Genomic DNA, 16,965 nt, shown 5'->3' with positions numbered 1-16,965 from the left:
AATAACTTAAATTTAAACACTGCTGTTTTAATTTCATATTTTAACCCCTATCAATTTTTGCCGTGTGGTTGTATCCTGGTCGTGCTTTTTATATTGTATTTTGTATTTGTGTTTTTAAAAATTGTTGGTTGTTTTATTATGCTCTTCATGGTTTTAATTTTTGTGAACCGCCCAGGCTATTGGGCGGTATAGAAATGAAATGAAATAAATAAATAAATAAACCTTGCATCATCTTATGATAGCGTTCCCTAGCCTGGTACTCGTGAGAGATGTTGGACTCCATCTCCCATCATTCTCAGCCACATAACCATTGGCTGGGCTGTCTGGGCATGATGGGAGTTTCATAGCTTCATCCCACGTACCTGCTTCCCTCGGATTATCCCCGTAGTGCTAAGCTTTTGCCATTGTTGTTGTTTTTGCTACCGGGTGACAACAATCCTTTGCATAACAGGAAGTGCGTTTAAGGGGGGAAATGTAAAAAAAAAAAATCAAAAAAATCAACGGATAACCCAATCCAATTCAAATTTGGTATGCTTAAAGCTCTCCCTAATATCTATTACTGTGCCAATTTTGGTGTCTTTGTCTTTAAAGCTTACGCAGATGTAAGCATTTCTTTAAAATCCTGCTCCTGCACCCCAGCAGCAGCTCGGAACATACGCTCAAAAAGTAGGGGCTAAATTAGGGTGACCATATGAAAAGGAGGACAGGGCTCCTGTACCTTTAACAGTTGCATTGAAAAGGGAATTTCAGCAGGTGTCATTTTTATGCATGCAGCCCCTGGTGAACTTTCCTCTTCATCACAACAGTTAAAGCTGTTATTTATTTTCTACAATACTTAAACATACAGCATTACAATAAAAAGAAAACAACATACTACATAAATGTTGAGTAAATATTGAATACATAATATCATATCTAATAACATAATCAAACTTAACATATAAGTGCACCCCCCACCAAGGGATCTCATTCCTGATTCCAAAATCTCATACTTTCTTCTGCTGGCGGTTTCCCACTTCCCTTAGAAAACACAAAAATTAGGAACTGTTTCCAAATTCCTTCAAAATCATTTGTTTTAGCTATACCTCTTCTCCATTTAATATTACAAGTCAATTTATCATTTATAGCTATGTCCCATACTTCTTTATACCATTCTTCAATAGAATATTCCCCTTGAATCTTCCAGTTCCTAGCTACAATCAATCTTGCTGCCGTCAGCAAATTCATTATTAATTCCTTAATTTCTTTTTTACATTTTAAATCTTCAAATAGTGACAGTAATGCAACTTTTGGTGTTCGTTCTATCTTCATTCCCACAATTTCTTCAATCTCCAAAAACACCATCTTCCACAATTTTTGTACATATTTGCATTCCCACCACATATGTAAATACGTTCCTTTCCCCCCACATCCTCTCCAACAATTTGCTGAATGCTGATTATTTATCTTATTCAATCTAACCGGGGTTAGGTACCACCTCCATATAATTTTAAAATAATTCTCTTTTATTCTTACTGACATACTGCAGGAGTCCTGCCCACTTTTGTATCTGGTCACTAGTATAGCTCCTGCAGCTTTAAATGTTGTGATGAAAAGGGAATTTCACCAGGTTCTCCATATATAACAATGACACCTGCTGAAATTCCCTTTTCTATGCAACTGTTAAAAAGACAGGAGCCCTGGCCTTCATTTCATATGGTCACCCTAGCTAAATACGGCAAATCTTTTGGCTTTATAGCACAATTAAGGCAGGATGCACGGGAGTCCTTCACAATTAAAGCAGATTATAAGGTGGAAAACTTCTGAGTCCTTTGCATGCAATTCGCAGTGACTGCACAGTATAACGCTGGTGTGATAAAGCTTTCAGTCCAATTCATCTGGAGGGATACGAGCATTGGGGAGGAAGGTTGCCTTAAAGCCTAGTGGATTCATGGCAGCCTGGGGTTTTTAAAAAGGGCCATCAGCATCCGAGACGGGCCTGGATGGCAGACAGGGATGTGCCACTGAACATGGGCCTTTAAGCAGAATAGTCAGTTGGCCTCCCACCCCCAGCAACGGCTGGAGACAATTTTGCCCCTGAATCAAATCACAACAGTCACATCAGAGCTGGTCCTAGGAAAAGCACTGCCCTGGTGAGGTGTCCTTTGGTGCTCCTCCTAACCCCCCAACCCCATGGCCAGCTTTGCAGGGTTGCCAAGAAGGTTTATGGGGTCTGCTACAGGTGTGATGTCAGGGCCCCTGCTGCTGCCACCCCCTACAACAGCCTTCCTCAACCTGGGGCGCTCCAGATGTGTTGGAGTGCATCTCCCAGAATGCCCCAGCAGCTGGCTGGGGCATTCTGGGAGATGCAGTCCAACACATCTGGAGCGCCCCAGGTTGAGGAAGGCTGCCCTACAAGGACCCATATGTGTGTGTACAAAGTAAAGCTGTGTTCCACTGCTTTTGACCAAACACAAATGACATCAGAGTGGAAATTGAAAGAGAAACATACTTTAAAGCTCATTGAAGGAAGATCATTATTGGAGTTAGGACCCAAACAACCTGTAGAATCGGGGGGTGGGGATGGGGAAGGGGGGAGATTCCAAACCCTTGCTTTTGCCACCCTAGCTCACTGCAGACAGTACATTGGAAAGACACGGGATCATTTTCCTACGCAAGCCTCCTTAAAACGGAGATGTGCACAGGAATCTGGGGTTGAATCTCTGCAAAAAATAAATCCAGAAGAGCAGCCCTGTTCGAGGCGTAGCAACAAAGGGTCTAGCAGCACCTAGTAGGATTCTTCTGTGGGTGGTGGGTGGTTTCTCGTATTCTGCGAAAAGCCTACGCCGTGTGCCTTTGAAAGCCCACAAATCCCGGATGCTTGGCTTGATTTGTGCACCGAATCTTTGCCATCAAAAAAGGCAGGCTTCGTTCTCCTTTTAGTGCTTTGATCAGCCGTGAAAGCTTCTCCGTGTTTTTATTTTGAGACCCACGTGTGAATGATGTAGGCATGCCTGTGTCTTATCATGTAAGCTCATTCGTTTTACTTATCAAATTTAACTTTAGTGTCCCTTCAATGTTGGGCTGAGTACTTAGGTTGATCCGTGCTGGTTTCTTCGCCTGTGCTTCAGGCGGCTTCCGGTGCACCAGAAGGCAGATGGCCGTTGCTTTGCCTGTGTCCTTCTGGCACGCGGGGCCAGGGGAGGCTTTATTTTAGAACAATGTGTCCATTTATCTGTTTCTAATAATTTCGCTTACAAGTACAAAGCAGTAAGGCCTTTTTCACTTCTAGGGTTCTACTTTTGAGCAGGCAGTCTGGAACAGGTGGATAGGGTTCTTCTAATGACAATCTCTGGAAAGGTACAGCGTAACGCTGGAGCTGAAAAAGAAAACTGCAGGGCAGTTACATATTCTTGGAATAAAACACTCCCCAATTCCCATTTATTTATTTGTCTTGTTCCCCCACTAAAACCTGAGGGGAAAAGCCAAACATTAGTTCAAAATGAAACAATTTAAGACTTTTTCTGACTTTTGACAATGCAATTGGAAATACATCCACCCATTTCAAGGAAATGTCTAATTTAAGTTTTGCTAGGGTCTCTTTTCAGGGTCCTATTCACTCTACCTGCCTACCCGACTGGAGTCTCCATAGGTATGGAGGCGCCAGTTTATTTATAGGGCTTTTGCCATGTTCTGCACTACCTAAGAAGTAAAATAGCTTTCTAGATCTGATTCTATGGTTTCAGGCAAGAAAAAAACTTCTTCTTAACCAGTCAGTTAGTCAACAAAAACAAGTAGGTATTCAAAAAAACTTTTACATTTCAACAAAGTCAATCTGGATTCCTTAAAAAAGGACAACAAGTCCATGTCTGCAGGGGCTTTTCTTTTGATGCATTTACAAATGAGGCCAGTAAAAACAATTCACTGAGCATTTATTTATATTCCTTGGCTGATCATGGTTCTCAAAAAGTCTTTCAGTCATTGAAGAGGCTAATCAATGTCCATCTTGTGAGGTCTTTAAACACCTGGTCTTTAAACAGGGTGGTCATGATGATTCTTGGCACATCAGGGGTAACAAATCATCTTTCTGGGTTCTTGAAAGCTTTGAGTTCTTGTGCTAATTCCAAGTCTTCTTTTTCATAAGGTGGATTCAAATACTGAGAAATGGGCTAGCTCCAATCATGGCAGCTTGTTTGTAGACAAATTCGCCAATTCTTTTGGCAACATCAGGGCTTCTAACAGATCTCCATGGGTCACTGGCAGTCACAAATCTTCTTTCTTTCCAAATCTGTCCATGTGATATTTTGAATCAGTAAATATAGTCTTTTGCCTGAAACAAGCATCAGGGCTTCTGTGCATACTACGAGTTCAGCTGCTTGTTGTACAATTGTAGCTGGATCCATCAGTAAACAACTCGAGGTCATCATATAGGTCTGGGCGAGGTTTGGTGCCAAATTGCAAGACTTCAAGGCATTCATGCTCTGGAACGTCTTCTTTTCTTTGTAGTTCAGGTATCAACGTGGCAGGTTTCAATAAGGCGAGCCTTGGGTCCATGAGGAGGTTGATCTCATATCTGGACTGGCAGATGGGGTTCAGGTGTCAGCTTCTTCCACTGTACTCCACTGGTCTGTGCCACTTTTTGGCACAGCACACCTGAGGCTGGTTGTGCAAACAGTAATGCAAGCTGGAGTTTTTAATTGCTTGAATTATTTCACAAGTCCATTTTTAAAAAGCAATAAATAGCTGTATTCTTCTTCTGGCTTCTAATTTCAAAGGATACTGACGCAGGGACACAGGGGTACTTTTAGGCTTCTGTTGTAGTTGCATTTAGTGCTCAGGCTCAGGGCTCAAAGCATTTCAAATGTTCTATTAGGCCAAAGGAAATTTGGGCCTGCAATAAGAATATCCTTGCCCAAAAGAGCCACTGGGCAATTTTCAGAACATAATATTCAAAACACACACAAAAATACAGCAATTCAGGATTTCCAATTTTCGTCAGCAGAGGGCGCAAGATTGTCCATTCACTAACTTTTTCAAGGCAGGGCTTCACCCCCCTTTTTCCTTCTGGTCAAAAACCCTGCCACGTACACTAACCTTCAAACACTTTCCTGTTTCACCTCTTCTCTTCAAATACTTTACACTTTACCACATCTTTTTCAAAACAACATTTCTAAAAGTCTTTCAAACCAACTTTCTCAGTCTCATTTTCGTTCTACATTAGCACATCTTTCTCTCTCTCTCTCTCTCTCTCTTTTTTTTCCTCTCCACTTTATACATTTTCCTCTGATCTTTCTCTCCTCTTGGCAAAACGGTTGACAAAACGTCTGCACTATTTGTGCTTACAAGGACTTGAGTTTTAACTCAGGCAGTGAATCTTCAAAGCTATGGAAGACATTTCTTCTGTGAAAGTGGGGTTCTACATTTTCTACATTTCTGAGGTTTATGAAAGACAAAATACACAAAGTACTACTTTCACTGAAAACAAAACATTCTTTCTGCTTATCTCTGGCTGCTAAGCACAGAAGAAGAAGCAAACTTCTGCAAAAGGGGATCCGTAGGAGGGAAACAAAAGCTTCAAATTTCTTTCACTTGGGCCGGGTGGAAACACAAACTGACAATTCTTTTTCTTCTACTTTGAACACAAACATTAACTTTTCTGTAATTCACATTCCAACACTCAAGGATCCTTTGAGAGGTACATTTCTTAACTACATTTCTATGTTTGCAAATTGATTCTGATGACACAGCTGAAATTAACTTTGGATCAAAAGATCCACAAGGGGGCAATCTAACATAAAAACACGTTCACAAAACATTTTTTTAAACTCATTCATACACCGTTTCAATTTCAATTTCAGTTTCAATGAAAGCTTTCCCAAAGACAACAACCAATGGGCTTGGGGACTCTTTTCCAATACAGATTATAAGCTTCCCATTTCTGAGGTCTACAGAGTTATCACCCACTCCCTCATTTCCCTGTCACTTGGGGTCCATGGGGGGGCTTTTTACTCACCAAATAGCCATCTCCCGTCTTCTAGGGTGACCATATTTTGGAAAACAAAAAGGAGGACATGGTCGCCCCCAAGGGGGCGTGTCCAGCACCAAGGGGGCGTGCCCACCCGAACATAGCCTTGGTCACATGTCTGATTTTACAGCACACATTTAAGACAAATCTCTTCTTCATAACATCTTAATGTTAAAATCACTGAAATAAAGAACAAGTGAGAGATTCAATGTATCTGAAATTAACTTCACTCAATCCTACTTTTGTAGGTTTTGCTGTACTTTGAAGCTTTTGCTATACTCTTTGTGTTATTTTATTTATTTATTTATTTATTTATTTATTTATTTATTTATTTTATTACATTTATATACCGCCCCACAGCCGAAGCTCTCTGGGCAGTTTACAGCAATTAAAAATAGTAAACATTAAAAGTATACAAAAATTTTAAAAACATAAAAACAGTATAAAAACAACAGTATAAAAGTGTTACATTCTCCCCTTCCCTCAAATATTTTTTTCTGACTGTATCTTCACTCATTGCAAGCTGCTGTTGTTGTTAACAGGGTTTGCTACTGGCCCCAGATCTGTTTCAAATTTGGTATGGCTAAAGCACTACCTAAAAGCCAAGTTTCAGCTCTTTATCTTTAAAAATGACAGTTTAAAAAATAATAATTTTAAAATGTCATTTTTTTAAAAATTCCTAAAAAATCAATGGATGAGCGGATCTCTTTCAAATTTGGTGTGGCTAAAGCTCTACCTAAATCCTATCATGGTACAAAGTTTCATCGCTTTATCTTTAAAAATGATGATTTTAAAAATAATAATTTTAAAACCTCAATTTTTAAAAAATTCCTAAAAAATCAATGGATGAACAGATCTGTTTTAAATTTGGTGTGGCTAAAGCTCTACCTAAGTCCTTTCATGGTGCAAAGTTTCATCTCTTTATCTTTAAAAATGATGATTTTAAAAATAATAATTTTAAAACCTCAATTTTAAAAAAATTCCTAAAAAATCAATGGATGAACAGATCTGTTTTAAATTTGGTGTGGCTAAAGCTCTACCTAAGTCCTTTCATGGTGCAAAGTTTCATCTCTTTATCTTTAAAAATGACGATTTAAAAAATAATAATTTTAAAACCTTAATTTTTAAAAAATTCCTAAAAAATCAGTGGATGAACAGATCTGTTTCAAATTTGGTATGACTAAAGCCCTTCCTAAGAGCTACCATTGTGCCAAGTTTCATGTCTTTATCTTAAAAAATGACGGAGTTATAAGCATTTTTGTTAATTCCCATTAGAGCTGCTCTTTGCAAAAAACCTGGATTTCCCCTCCCCCACCCGGATCGGCCGGTTTACAACAAAAATCCGGACATATCCGGGCAAATAAGGGTCATATGGTCAGCCTACCGTCTTCGCCCTTTCTTATCACGTCTGATTGCAATTTGTTGTTGCCTGTTCCCTTCCATCTGTCGGGGTGGAGTCGGTTTTGTAACCTTGACTCGAATGGTCCCGTCAATTCGGTCTCCATGTCTGCACAGTGCACGATTCAACCTACTAGAGGCAAGAGAAATCTCTTGGCGATCGCTCCCTCAATCTAGGCCTTCGTTCCACTGGCAGGCACAGATCCGACTCTGGGTTACATCCGAGTCAGGCGCCATTTGTTAGATCAAGGTTCTTTCACCCAGGGACGAAATCCAAACAGCCCCTAAGCAAGACTCCACCATTCCAGCGACAGAGGGTTCGAAAGCGCTTTATTGATTAGTAATCAAGGTCTGGTCTCTTCAAAGGGAGCAATCAGACAAAGACATTGGGAATTCAGCACAGCATTTGAAGCCTGCAAGGGGCAGGGCCCAGTAGCAGCATAAACCAATCAGAACATAACACTGGGGCATAGCTAATTATGCTAAACAATTCTCTCTGTTCTATAAACAATACCTTTGGCCTTACAGTAAGTTACAAAAAGTTAACTTTGACACAGGAGGACTGGAGCCGGAGCTCTTGTTTATATTAGATAAGACAGATGCAAGGATGCACACAAGGAGATATTTTCGCATACATGACATTCTGACATTTTGCCTGCAATATGATGGCTACTTTACAGTTTCCTGTTAAAAATGGAGAGACTTCTGCTAACACATCCTTCTTAAATTATAATGCCCAGAACTGGATACGGTGCATCAGGTGAAGTTGGACTAATGGAGAAAGAAGTGGAAATATTAAATCTGAGGTTAGGGTGTGGCCCTGATGTACTGTTTCGCATACTCAAAGATATCCCTTTTTGGTAAGTGACCAACAGTCTTTTCTCTTGTGCGGGAAAACAGTACATCAGGTTGGACATCCCAAAGCTTGACCCTTTAGGGCAGGATCCAAAAGAGTAGTAGCTGCTTCATGGCTGGGAAGACATGCCATCCGCAGGCCGCCACCGCAGAGGCACAGAAGCCGAGCTCGCAATGTTTAGCAAAGGTGCTACGCCGGGCTGGGCAAAGCTGGCCGTAGGCCCGGGACAGACGGGAAATGTAGGCCCCATGTCAAACTGCTCATGAAGTCCTTTTTTTATCAGTTCTAAACACGTATGACCTCGAATGATTTATGAAAAAGCTAACGGAAGCGCTTTTATGCAAGAGGTATATAAGCCACGACTTCTTCACACTCCGAAATGCTTCACGTGCTTTTCTTTGGGCAAATTCATCATCGGCAACAGAAAAATCAAGCCACTTTGCCCAGGGGGACTCGGAGTAGCCCCCCTCCAAATCACAGCCCCCCTGCCAACTCTGCCCCCGTCTGCCCAGCTCCGGTGCTACGGTTTGAACAGGGAGCTGCGCTACGAATCTCAGGCAGCGGAAGATCAAGGGGGGAAAGCTGCTGAGGTCATTGGCTGCTCTTGTGGGATGGGCAAAGACATTGGTGGCTTAAGAGCACTCAAGGCAGGCGTAGACTAGGCAAAGACAAGCCTTTAGCCGTCTCCTCCGAGCGGCATTGGAAACCTTCTGTCTCAAAGCCACAGGACGGAATGACCCCCAACAGGGCATTTGTCTGACAAAGAGGTGTGGCTCTGCCTCTATAAACCTTCAGGACTCTCCTGACATCAAGGGGATGCCGTGCCATTTCTGAGGGGAGCACAGGGGAATTTGCTCCGGCTGAAAATCAAGGGAACAAGGAAGAAAAACAGGACACCGCGCACTCCCTGCAGACGCGCCTCGGAAAGAAGCAAAGGGTGTCAAAAACAGGAAAGCGAAGCCCGACCAGCAATGCAACCAATGACCTCAGGAGGTCGTGGGCTCTCCCACACTGGAGGCCCTTCAAGAGGCAGCTTGTCAGGGATGCTTCAAGGAGGATTCCTGCACTGCGCAGGGGGTTGGATTCCATGGCCTTGAAGGCCCCTTCCAACTCTGCTGTTCTATGATTCTATGAAACACCGGAACATCCCTGATGGCTTTTGTTGTGTCCCTTCCCCTATTTCCACGACATATTTGGGATGGGGATCGGTGTGTTTCACCACCGAGTGTCTTTCTTCTTGTTTTTTGAATACAAGCATAGCTCTGCGCTGGAGCGCATGTTCCTTCCCAGAAACACAGCAGAGGTAGAGGCGCCCATGTGTTGCTGCGTGTCTGCGCTCGTGTGCATGGCTCCTGAGTCATTAAAAACATACGCATTTGCCCCGTAGCCAGCTGTGACGCGGCAGTGCGCAATGCTGAGGAGAGCACATCTAAACGTCACCTGCCTAGCCCCGCCCACTCCTACCCCTACACATGTGGGGGTGGCCTAATGTCGCACACGTGCTCACGCAACAACGCTCCTGTACTTGCAGTAACCAACAGTGGCGTGTGCCCCGTGAGTGGCGGCCGTGGAGGCGGGAACCTTCAGGAGCATCCCTCTTCCGTACTGAGAGGGCTGCAGGGGGAGATTAGCCCAGGGTCATTCACACACCCCACTGAAGCCCGTCTTCCTTCCTCTCCGTGCCCCCGCGCGGCCTTCTCTAAAGTGTCCAAGGATACACTGAGCATGGCGGGGGTGGGGCCACTAACTGCCCTTAGTGAGAAATGCACTGACTCACGCTGAGCTTTCAAAGCCTTGGAATAGGACAGAGATGCAGCTGATTCTGGACACCTGCTGAAATCCCCTTTTCAATACAACTGTTAAAGATACAGGAGCCCGGTCCTCCTTTCCATAGTGTCACCCTAACTACTTCCCAGCGCGACCACTAGCCCTTCTGTGGCAGCACCTGATGGACCTACGATGCTTGGGATCCAGAGGCCTGATTGTACTGGCGCTTGGGCCGGCTGGGTTCCCGCTGGCGGGGCTGTGCCTGTCCGTCTCCCATGCCCAGTGCGCACGGATGCTTCCTTGCGGAAGGAACAGCAAAAGCACATGAGAGCCAGAGCTCCTTTGTCCACCACCATAATCTCACTTCCACCCTGAGAGGGACCCTCAAGCCATCCGCCACCAGGGGTTCGAGATCTGCAGGAATAAATTCAGAAAAAGAACAGTGCATAGTTAAACTCTGGAACTCACTACCACAAGAAATAGGGATGGCTACCAGCTTGGATGGCATTAAAGGGTTTTTTTGGGGGGGGGGGTCAATTGCTGGAGGGGAAGGCTATCCATGGCTGCTAGTCCTGACAGCAATGTGCCACCTCCAATATCCGAGGCAGGAAGCCAGTATACACCAGTTCCTGGGAGGGTGCTGTTGCACCCTGTCCTGCTTGTTCATCCTTGGCCGGTGGCTGGTTTGCCAAGGTGTGAAGGGAGTGCTGGACTAGATGGACCCTTGGTCTGATTCAACAGGGCTCTTCTTACGATGTTAGAAAAGGGCAAGGTCACCCAGATTGGGAGAACGGCCCAGGAGATTTGCCCACCCAGGATCTCTTGCGGAGGACATAGAATCATAGAGTTGGAAGGGCCCTACAAGGCCATCGAGTCCAACCCCCTGCTCAATGCAGGAATCAATGTACATGGGGTTCCCTGGTAGTCACCCTTCCAGAAACTGACCAGGCCTAGACCCGCTTAGCTTCATCAAGGTCGCAGCATCCCATGCCATCACACCTTGTCAGCCCCAACCTGGAGGAATTCAGTGGGTGAATGTGCATGTGCAGACTGCCTGCCTTTGAGAAAGGAATAAAACCGCTAAACACACCTGCCTAGAAATGGGGGCACGTTCTTCCAGGCACTGGATGACTTGCTCCGAGCAGATCTGAGCCCCAAGGATGCTCTCGGAAGAGAAGGAATTGGGGGCACACAAATCCCTCCCTCCCTCTGACCATCTTCACCTCCACTGCTCCAAGGGAATTCTCTTGCTCTGTTTCCCAGCCCTGTCCCAGCACAGCCTGCCCCACAGCAATTCCACAGGTTCCCCCTTTGCAAGGAAAAGATTCAAGCTGTGCTGGGGCTGCAGGCACAGGTGTGCTCTGGCCTCCAGGTGCAAAGAGCATTCTCCGTGAACTTCTGCCCCAAGGAGACATAGGCCACAGCTAGACCTAAGGTTTATCCTGGGATCATCCAGGGTTCGCCCCTGCCTGAGCACTGGATCTCCTGTGTGTCACCTTGGTGAACAGGTTTGACCCCAGGACAATCCAGGGATAAACCTTAGGTCTAGCTATGGCCTTAGACTCTGCAGCATTTTAAATCATGCAGAGTAAATGTGCATACACCTGTTTGTTCTGTGAATTTCTTTATTCACAAACACCTGATTAAACTCTGAAAAGAGCCAGATGCTGAAACCATGCAACGTACAGCCTGCCCAGCCCTCCAGGTCCACAACGGACGAGAACTCCGAGTTGTCGCCACAACGTGTCGGGATGAATCACCGCGGCCTTTTAGGGATGGAGCACCAGAGATCTTGGGAGTCACCGACATTCTCCAGACGTCACTTCAGAGCTGGGTTCCGCGTGCCCCTCTTCTGACTTGGGCCTTTTCTTTCTCTGGGTTTCTTCAAATGGGGAAAGTGCATTTCTGGGTGCATTTCTCAAAAGGGTGCATTTTTCCTTCATTGTATATAACATGAAAATGGGAGTCTTCAAGAGAGGGCATTAAAAACAGAGTGCCTTTCTTCAAGTGCACGTTTCCCAAACACAAGTTCGGGACTTTGCTGGCATTTTCGGAGAACACGTGCTCCCCTTCATGCTTGGCTTCAGGGGCTGGAACAGGGCATTTTCGAGTGATTTGCAAACTTCCACCAAATTCTCCTACGTCTCAGCTCCTTTTCCAATGTGAAATCCGGTGGATTCATCCACCTCTTTCAAACCCGGAGACTCTCCTCCCTATCCCAGGAGACCCTCCCTGCTCGAGTCCTGAAGGCCAGTTCACAGGTGCTGGCTTCGAGGTCCCAGTTCGCCAGCTCAGTTGGGCCTGGCCCATGGCACTGTCACAATGGCCGCCTTCTAGCTTCCATGATGACGGAGAGTTCCAAAAGACGCTGCAGGAGACCGTTGGCCTGGCGCGGAATCTCCACGTTCATAGCAAACAAGGATGGCGTGGAGGAAACAAGCATGGCCGGTAAGGAGGGGCCCATGCCCAGTGAGGGTGGAGGGAGGAGGCCAGAGCGAGGAGAGGGGGGAGATCAGGGACTGGAGGGGTGGTCCCTGGGTTTGGAGGGCTGAGGGGAACAGGAGGAGGACAGGGCCAGGGGGGAGGACGCCCCCTTGCTAAGAGTGCCCCTTGCTGAGGCCCTCCAGGCCAAAGTCTGCCCCCCTCCCTAAGGCAGGCGGGAGGGTGGGGTGCAGGGGACGGCTGGGGCCCTCCAATTAATGTCACACCTTTCTCTTTCTCGTCCTAGGAGCCAATGGATACGACTCCCCCACCCTCCCTCCGTCCTTCCCTCATCCTACCTGCCACCTTCTTCCCTCCCTGGTCTTCCCCCCCTCAGGTAAGGAAATGTTGACCCTGCCTCCGCTCTTCCTGGACAGGCAGGGCCTTAAGGGGTGCGGGATTGAGGGCTGCAGAGGTCACCTGCTGCCCTCCTATTAACTGCATTTTTCTTTTTCGTCCTAGGTCCCCATGGATACCTCCCCTGCGCCCTCCCTCCGACCTTCCCTAATCCGACCCGCCACCTTTGTCCTTTCGTCTTCCCCCCCTCAGGTAAGGAAGAATTCAACCTGGCTCAGCTCTGCCTCGACAGGCAGGGCTGGAGCTCCGTAGGCCATGTGGGGCTGTGGGGGGTACAGGGATCGTCTGGGTCCCTGTCATTAACTGTACATTTCTCTCCTTGTCATCCTAGGAACCGATGGACACGAGTCCAGCCCCCTCCTTTCCTCTCCCTGCCTTTGCTGCCCCCATCGTCCCGGTAAGTAAAGGTTTGGCCTCTCTCAGCCCTCCGCCCTTCACAGGCAGGGCTGCATCCCTCCTTGAGGGAGGTGGGACGGTGGGGCACAGAGAAATTCCAGTGCTCTGCCACTAATGCCCCCTTTTCTCTGCTTTTCCCCCTAGGAGCCAATGGTCTTCTGAATGCTAGAAGGTAAGGAGCACCTTCATTGACGCTGCTTTTAAATTATATATTGTTTTAACTTGGATCATGGTTTACGAGGCTCAGAAGACGTATGTTTCCAAATAGACGGTTATTGGGGGACGGCCCTGGGAGTCGGGTTCTTGCCCCTGAAGAGTCCCCAAGCAGGACAGGGCGGCCTCTAGCCGGCCTCTATGGGAAACGGGGTGGACCCTCGGCCTGATCCAGCAGGGCCCTGTTTAGATGCGAAGGAAGGGTGGCGTCTCCTGCCTTGTGCCGTGAGAAAACGGTCCGTGATACAAAAGGAAGCTGACCTAGGACTTTTATAAAAGACCTAGGACTTTTATTCCATAAATACTTTCTAGCTCTGCACCAGTTGTTGGCATGGGGCTGTCTGGGGCAGCCGTGACTCCGTGCTAACAACAGGGGCAGAGGGGTGGGAATGGGGGGGGGCGTGTATTGACTCCAGCATGGTGGTCCAAAATGCAAAACAGCCTTTTAAAAGGAACATCCTGCAATTCTCCGTCTCTGCCCTAGGAACCTAAAGCCGACAGATCCTGCAGTACCTTTGAGCCAACCTCCCTCAACCTGGCGGTGCTCCTGTTGTGTTGGACTACAACTCCTACCATCCCCAATTGGCTGTGCTGGCTGGGGATAATAGGAGTTGTAGTCCAACACATTGGGTGGGCATTGGGATTGGAGAAGTCTGCCTGAGGCCGAAGTACTGATTTGTTCAACTTCCCGGCTGGCATAGGAAGAAGAAGAAAACGGCAGCGCTGTTGCCACCCCTCCCATAACTCCAGCCTGTCAGGTTCCTTAACGACCTCTTCCAGCCACAACCTTGTCCTGAAACACCTGGCTGGAGCGGATCCCGAACTGGTGCTGCTCAACTTTAAGTATGAAGAGTTGCAGGTAAGACAGAATGCTGAACTCTTGCAGGCAGTGGAGGCTGGTGACTCCGATGTCAGTGGGGCAGTGAATCCACTTGGGTTTCAATCCAAATCAGGCAGTACTCTAAAGTTGGCGAAGGATAGCTTCTTAGAGTTCTGACTGAAACCCAGAGCGGATTCACTGCCCCACTGACATCGGAGCCACCAGCCTCCACTGCGTGCATCCACTGTAACCCATTTTACGGCCATGCCACGCAAAGCTTGACACCATTAGAAACTGCCAGTAGAAACTGTGTGAATGGCGTTAAGCAAACAAGTGGGACCTGGCACAAAATGTTGCACTCCCCTTCATAGAATCATAGAATAGTAGAGTTGGAAGGGGCCTAAGGCCATCGCGTCCAACCCCTGCTCAGTGCAGGAATCCACCCTAAAGCATCCCTGCTGCCTCTTGAATGCCTCTAGTATGGGAGAGCCTTCAAGATGTTCTGTTCTATTTCTTACCCTTCTTTTCTTTGGAGTACATGACATGACGCTGAAATCCTGCCTCCTTACCGTGGCTTTCTGCTTCCAGGTTCTTTGCAGGATTACAATCGGCTCAATTACTTGGGCAGACATGTGCTTTGAATTGAGTATGACTTCCTTTCTCAATTCAGTTCCATAGGTTTCATTTTACAGTCACTAGATGGTGCTGTGATTATAGCACAACACCGTTATTACACACTGCCCATATATTGGATTAACGTCCCTTATCGGTTAATGCTGATCTTTTGAAAGCAGGAGAAAGTCAGAAAGTGCAGGTCATACTTTGGAAGTTGATGATGTCGTGTAAAGGACCGGCAAACTTCCATGAGTGACGAATCATGAACATGCAATGAAAGCCTTGTGAAGAAATGCTTTGTCTCACTTCCCCTTTCACCGTGCTGTGGCCACTGGGCATGCGGACTACGCAGTGGGATATTTGTGGCCGGTGGGGCGGGGGATGGCTGCCCCCTTGGAGGTTTTCTCCTTACCTTTTTTTGTCCGATTGCAAAGATTGAGGTTCCCCCAAGCCTTCCTCTTGTGTGCAGCCAGTGATGTTTTACCTACATTAGAAGGAATTCCAGTGGAGGCTGGTGGCTCCGATGTCAGTGGGGCTGCGAATCCACTTCGGGTTTCGTTCAGAACCCTTCAGAACTCTAAATGAGCTATCCAAGATGCGGAAGATATCCAAAGGTGGGACTCTTGCCTGTCTAAACATGCGTAGGATTAAACCCTAAAAGTTGCCGTATAAATTAGGCCAAAGGGGGAGAATTCTACATGCTTTTTTTCTTCTAAGAAGAAAAAAGGGGCTTTTCTTCTGGAGTCCACCTCCAAAATTTCAGCCTTGCTCGGGTCTCAGGCAGAGCTGGCTGCGCAGCACCTAGCATGCCCTGAGGCCAGGCCAGGCCGGCTTGCCGCAGTTTGTAGCCACGTGCCAAGGATCCGTGGTGAGCCCCGGCGCCTGCATTTATTTTGCAGAGAATTCCATTGGCTGAAATGTCCCGGGAAGAGATCAACCGGCTGGTGAAAGAGTTGGGGTTCTACCGGAAGGAGACGCGCGACTCACCTGTTCCGGAAGAGTTCCAGCTTGCCCCCGCGAAGCCTCTGCCTGCCTCAGAAGAATCCCAGAGAGAACAGGCGGCAGAGAGGAAAGGGGCGAAGGGCAGCGAACTGTAAATCTGGGTGCCTTTGAAAACTGCAGGGGTTGTGTGTGTCGGCAAGGCGTGAGAGACTGCTGGCGTTCGGAACTTGCAGCCTCTTAAGACTTCCAGCAAGGCATCCTCTCCATCAGGGGTGGGCACCTTGTGGGCCTCCAGATGTTTTGGCCTACAACTCCCATCAGCCCTGGAAAGTATAACCAAGGATGAGGGATCATGGAAGTTCTAGGCCAAAAACATCTGGAATTGTCCATCCTGATCCAGCTGCTTCCAAGTATCTCTTCACAACAATGAGGGACAGAAACTTGCTTTAAAAACAAAAGCGGTGGATTCTTTAGTCTCTGCCACATTCTTCGGCTACTCTGCTCTCCAGGAGCAAACACACAGCCCTGCAAATGCCGCAGCAGGTCTGAAAGCTCTTGGTGCCGAGTGTGGACAGATGAACGCGCGCATGGCAGGATCTACAGAACCTGTCTCCTTTTTTTAAAAAAAAAAATGGTTTTCTGTCCCTCACTGACGAACAGGCATAGTTCAAAGCACCCAGACGATGCATGCTAGAAGTCTCCAGAGGCCAGGAGGTTTGCAGTGGTTCACGTGGAACACTTTAGCTCTTCAGCCCCCAAACTACCACCAGAAAAAGGTTATGCAAGATAACAGAACCAGTAAGATAGGCAAAATCAGAGAAATCAGGTACATTGGCATTGTTTATACAGATTCCAGAATCCAATTTTTACCGTTCCAGGAGCTGGATTTTACTTCTTTTTTAAGCGGACTCCACGCAGCCCCAACACAAGGCGGGTTTTCGAGGGAATAGGCATAACAAAAAGTCTGGAAGAAGCTGCACCTGAGTTCTGGCTCATGGTAAGCACTTCTTGTGGGGCAAAGCCATGTCCCAGCCCCACTTCTGTCCAGGGATTACTCTGTGGCTGGCCGGCCGGCCGGTTTACTGAGCTTCAGTAGCTCACCGCTCATTAGCAGAG

Source organism: Elgaria multicarinata, chromosome 18 (assembly GCF_023053635.1).
Source record: "Elgaria multicarinata webbii isolate HBS135686 ecotype San Diego chromosome 18, rElgMul1.1.pri, whole genome shotgun sequence".
NCBI lineage: Eukaryota > Metazoa > Chordata > Lepidosauria > Squamata > Anguidae > Elgaria > Elgaria multicarinata.
Note: the sequence above shows the minus strand (reverse complement) of the source record.